The sequence below is a fragment of the Pyxicephalus adspersus genome, chromosome 6 (assembly GCF_032062135.1).
Source record: "Pyxicephalus adspersus chromosome 6, UCB_Pads_2.0, whole genome shotgun sequence".
NCBI classification, from domain to species: domain Eukaryota; kingdom Metazoa; phylum Chordata; class Amphibia; order Anura; family Pyxicephalidae; genus Pyxicephalus; species Pyxicephalus adspersus.
In genome coordinates this window covers 54,410,035-54,416,034 of record NC_092863.1, presented here as the reverse complement: position 1 = coordinate 54,416,034, position 6,000 = coordinate 54,410,035, and the positions used below count along the sequence as shown (strand labels likewise).

The 6,000-nt window shown below is 35.6% G+C and overlaps 1 long non-coding RNA gene across 1 annotated transcript in view; it reads left to right on the top strand.

The window, feature by feature from the left end:
• LOC140333848 (uncharacterized) overlaps window positions 1-4,211 on the top strand; it is an 8,059-nt gene extending 3,848 nt beyond the window's left edge. Inside the window, exons 2-4 of the long non-coding RNA XR_011921437.1 lie at window positions 801-877; window positions 1,314-1,507; window positions 2,801-4,211. This is a non-coding gene — a long non-coding RNA (uncharacterized lncRNA). The remainder of the gene's footprint in view (window positions 1-800; window positions 878-1,313; window positions 1,508-2,800) is intronic.
• The last annotated feature ends 1,789 nt before the right edge of the window (window positions 4,212-6,000 follow it).

Below are 6,000 nucleotides of genomic sequence, written 5' to 3'. Positions count from 1 at the left end.
TAGGAATGCCTATAAAATTAAGGACTTGGTGCATATATGTCCAGTTCACACGATCGAATGCTTTTTCGGCATCTGCCGAGAAGATCATTGAAGGAATTTTGTGTACAGTCACGTGGTGAATCAAATTTAGCGTGCGAGTAGTGTTATCTACTAAAGAGTGATTGAGGTCAAACAGTTTAGAAATTGCCATATAGCCCTTCCTATATTGATGGGCAGCAACAATTGCCTCTCTAAGGTTATTGTTGCCTTATAGAGGTGATCACACTTGTTGACATGAAGTGTAATGTATTTGGCTATAGCAGCACCAGGCTGCTACTTAACCTTTTAAATCCTTTGGAAGTGGGATCGCTGTACTTTGTTTACATAGTTCTTCTGCATTTTGACTTTTGTTTTTGTTAAATAAGGACTGAAATAATGCAAACTGTTTAAGCTTTAAGATTGTGAACAGGGAGATTTGACAAGGGCTTCAGTCCTCCATAAATGATTGTTTGTCTGTTACATCCCTGCATTTATGCCTAACTATATTGATCCTGCAGAGAATCTGGGAAGCTTCACTTGTGTTTATGATGCCAACATTTTAATGCATTTCAGACTAGTCTGATTGTCTCTTGTTTTATTTTCTGTAATATTGGCAGAATACTTTTGATGATGATATACCTATTGGACTCCTATAACAGTGACCTCATGACTTTGAAGAATAGCAACAATAGGAGCTGTGCCTTTGGTGTACTAGTTTAAATGTTAAATGTTGTTCCTAGGTGGCAAAAGAAAAATATATATCTTTTTTTTTTTTTTTTCAGGTACCCTCTGATGATGCTTATCCGCACTGGAAAGAACAGTATATTTCTTCTGCCGATACATGCACACATGCTTATTGGTGAGTAGTCAGCAGCAGCGATTAACAAAAAAAGGCATTTTTACACCAGTCATATGCTATAGAGGTTTGTTAGAAAATAAATATCTTATCATAAGCAGCTGTTGTACAGATATTGCTGAATTGGAAGTCACTCCTGCATTATTTATTGAAATGTTGACCTGTACTTAAGAATAGATGTATTTTTTTCTGAACATTTTGGGGACACTGATCACTGGGGTCTTGCACTTGGTAATTTGCTGTGTACGTCATTTGTTTGAGAAAAGGATTTTTATGCCAAGTATAAAGCACCCATTCAGTCAGCCGACCAAACCTGCTATCGCTTAAATGGAAGTTTAAAAATGTTTTTAGTGAACGATTACACTATAAATGTACAAATTAACATTTTTACTTTTGGGATTTTGTTTATTACTAAAAATACTCCTGACATTCTTTGTAGGAGAGGCAACTGTAAGAAGGCAAGTCTAGGACTGGTGTGTGAAGTTGGTCTGCGCTGCCGGACGTATTATGTTCTCTGTGGATCTGTTCTAAGCGTGTGGACTAAAGTCGAAGGAGTTCTTGCTTCAGTCAGTGGTACCAATGTAAAAATGCAAATAGTAAGATTACGAACTGAAGACGGACAAAGAATTGTTGGTAAGTGCACACACACTGCAATATAAATCGTACACACACAGCATTTTGTTCAGCTTGTTCTTCACGTTGTCTGTCTGTTTTAATATTTCGGCTGGTCGTGTAAAAAGCATTTTTGTACAGAAATGCTTCTGTTGAATAGTGCTGTTAAAACCCTGTTAGCAGCCTTTTTGAAGTTAAAGCACTTTTTTCAGGTTCTGTATTTAACGTTGAAGGTAAAGGCTTCAAAATAAGTTGCTTGCTGTGAGCTTTGTAGAACAATGCTTTGTAAAAGCATACAATACATTCGAATGCACGCTGAAGATAGCATTCTATTCTAATATCGCCTTAAAGGCCTCTCCATCTCTCCAGGGACAATTAATGGCTCGCAGAATAAGAGAAAGTATAGGAGTTTTGGCAGAATATCACCAGCCCAGTAAAAAAAATGGTTAGTGTGCAGAATGAGGTCTGGCAGTGGCAATCTTGTACCTAATTTATCTATTTTCTTGTGTGTGTCTATTTACAAATGCCTAAACAAGATCAGTACTATAAAACCAGTGATTATCCCTGTCATGCTTTATAAATTTTCATACTGCTGTTGTGTGTGTGTTTTTTATTTTTTTTTTTTAAATAGGGGTGATAGTTAGGAGAATAAGCCATATGTCATCTTTTATTTCTGGTGCATCTCTTGGCACTATTCTATCAGGTTGTGGGGGTGTGTAGCTTCTACCCTTGACTCTGCTAGTTACTTCACATTAATGTGTTCCTTTTGCTTGGCACTGATAACTGGCTTTGGCAGAAGCTGATAAAACTGCAGAAAATAAATTAAATTCTGTACCATTTGGAAGCAGGGTTCACTTACAATAATGTGCTTTTGGCTAGGTGTCAGTTGCCTGCACTGCATCATGTGTGTGAGAAATGATAGCTCATAAATAGAAAGAAGAAATGGCTAGATTGTGGTATGCTGTGGTTAAATGCTTCATTTCCCATTATGGAATCTCCAACAATGAGGGGGAAGAAAAACGCTTAGTATTTTAGTTGTATTTTCCCTGGCTTTTATGGCAGCTTGAACGTTCTAAAACATACAATTCAGGATCCAACTTTCTTGTATAGCAGTTGATCGACCAGCTTTGTAGGATGGAACCTTGTCAGGGGTGTTCCCAAATGTTATCCATTAATGCCTTGTAAATATACAGAATCTAAAATTATTAATCTTTGATCAAAGCTCTTTTAGCTGATTAGTAGGAGCTGCATATTACATCATAAATAATACATTAGATGGTTGTATACTTACCACTTTTTGTTTTTCCTTGACAGGTTTAATCATCCCAGCGAATTGTGTCTCATCACTAGTAGCACTGTTGTCAACTTCAGACCAGTCCCAGCAAATTGCAGTACAACAGCAGCAGATGTGGCAACAACTTCATCCTCAGAGTATCAGTAATTTCAGCACCCTGTAGAAAATCTGCCCAGCAGAGACTGATATAGTACAGAGGAACTGGAAATGCTGACTGCACACAAATCAGGGCCAGATTCCAAAGAAATAAAGTCTACTTGTGCATAGACAGATGCTCTGCTTTGTTGGACACCTGGACTTTTGAGGTCTTTGTGGCAATCTGCAAGTTCCTTTATAGTGGCACATAAATCTGTTTTTCATTTTCTTTTCTTTGGTGCTTCCCATCTATATTCATAGTACATAAATGTTTCATATTATTTTGGTTTCTCGTTCTGGAACTGAGTTTTCTTGAATGCTGTACCTCATTGCTTTCTATTCAGTTATTTCCCATACAGTGCTCAGGGTCTTACTTGGTAATCATTTTACAAAGGGGGAGTTTTCCCCTAATGCATGTACATTGGCGGTATGATGCATATACCAATATATGTATATATAAGGTTCTCCTCTACTCGTCTAATAAGATAGCATGCTTTCATAAATGCACTGTATTTAAAAAGGGTATATTTGTGTTTTTCACCCACATTGTTTAATGCAGCGCATGTTTCAGAAAGCATGACTAGAAAGACTTGGAAAGTTCAAGTCTGCAGGGAACAATCAGTTCCTAAACTCCAGACACATAATTTTATTTTTGCATAGTATTTTAAATATTTAAGTTGACTTTTTTCTGTGTAAGATGTTCTTTCAACGCATTTGCTCTTAAAATTTGTGACCTGTATTTTAAGTGTAAAAATGACATTTTCTAATGTGCTGCAAAAAGGGCTTGTGCCTTTTTTACTTTTTTTTTTTTTTTTTTTTTTTTTTTTTTTTTTTTTTTTTTCCCGGTCATGAGAAAGGGGAACAATACAATTCCATATTTTTCATTGCTTCTTGTAATTTAATAGAAATTTGACTAGTAAAATAAGACACATCTTGAGTTGTACAATGTTCGGTAGTTCACTCAAGGCTCCCTGCTGTGTGTGGTTTTGCCTTCTCTGTAACTTGAATACGATTTATTATGTTGTAAGACATTGTAGAGTTTCTTGAGCTGTTTAAAATGGTAATGTACAAATGTGAATAGCTATCTATATTATGGATAAGGTTTTTTTTTCTTCCTTTCACCCAATAGTTCTTGTTTATAAGGATGTGAAAAGGACAATGTTTGTCATTTCTTGCTTGCACAGGTTGCACTATTGAACGTTTTCAGACTGTATAAACCTGTTTAGGGGGGAAAAAAAAAAGTATCCTACAAGGTGTTGAAACCTTGGAAGGAACAAATAAAACTCATTGTACTAACATGATCTGAAGTTGTATTTGTGTCTCCAGTTTTATTTAAATGTTTTCCCCATATCCACAGGGAGCACACCCATATTTACACAAAGAGGTGAATATTCCTTAGCTTAGAAGTTAGCTGTGGGTCACACTGAGAGCATAATAGTCTGAAGGAACGAGTAATAATTATGTTTATTATTACAGTGGGTACAATATGGGGGTACAAAAAAAAGTTCAGCTAAAAAAACAGATGAGAATCTACAGTTGAAGAAAATTGCTATTTTCTGGTGTAAATTGTGATTATACTACACTTAACAATGTTAACTTTACATTGTTATTGTTTAACATAAAGTGAACCTGTATGGCATTTCAAACTGTTAACACTAAAATTATACATTACAACAGATACAGTAAGGTTCTGCTATTACCATTATTAGCCACACTGCACAATGTTCCAGTTGTGGAGGACTGATTGCTACATTTTAAATCTGCACCAGGAATAATTGGTGGTATTTCAACTGAAGGTTTCTGTAAATAGCCAAAACAAGACTCAAATCCAGTTACTATGCAACACAAAGTTCTATGAAGTAAACCAAAGCTAAATGCTTTACAACATGGTGCTATAGTAACTCCAGTAGAGTGGAGAGTGTTGCTATTGGTTAGACAGGGCTATCGTTTTTCAAGTCAAAGCACAGTTTATATACCCAGGGAAGGTAACATATTTGTAAACGTATGTTCTGCAGACTTTCCTAATATTTCAATTGCTATTGTATTAAAAAAGTGAGTAATCCCATTCTTTATGGTGACCTTACCAACTGATTGGATATTGCTTAGGGTAATAAATATAATCCTAATCAATCTTCCTAATTGATCAAATCAATGACTATATCTTATCATGCAACAGGAGTCAAACTTCAAGAGATCTATGTCCTGGGAACAAACAAGCAAATTCACTTCAACTACCACAGAACACTGAATCATTTCAGAAAGGTGGAATTTGTATGAAAATGTGGCAGTTCGAAGTTCTATGAATTTGTAATTAACCAGGGAGGTTTATTAAAAGAGTTTTGCAAACAAAAAATTTGCTCTTTAAAAAGCTAAAGTCTGATATTGCCACTGAGGAAATATAAAACCCACAGATAAAAGCCTAGGTCCCTAAAGCTTTCACTCCTACATTATCAAAAATTTTGTCAGATAACCCCAGATATTTGTAGATATACTAAAGCCATACGCAAAGGAGATTGAATATTCACAGAATCACAGCAATATATAGGAATACATCCTAAGTAAAGATATTGCACCCAGCTATAGGCTGTTCATACTTCTAAATATCAACACAAAATGATTTGTGCAAAAACCTTAGCCACTAGAATCCAGCCCCTTCTTCCCTCTTGGAACTCTATTGATCTGGTAACATTTGTCCATGAAGGCAATATATAATTCCCTTTGGACCTTTTCCGTTTCCTGGCTATAATTGCCAGTTCTTATTTTTGATTTGTTTTTTGTTTAGAGCCAAGAAATAAAATTATACAGTATGTGAAATAGTATGACAAAAACAAATCCTGAAAAACAACTGAAACATACATCCACACAACAAATGGTGTCTTAAAGGTTCCCGCAATAAGAAAACCGGTAACAGCTCATGGGACAGATTCTTTTTTTGTTTAATTAATTGAGAGGGAACAAAAGAAAGGCAAAAAGAAGAGGATGTAGAGGAGAAAAGTAAATGGGTCTACTGAAAAGACAACAAACGTATGGTAGGAAAAAAACAATATAGGGGAGAAAGGAAAAGGAGAAAAGAGGATGGTTTTCT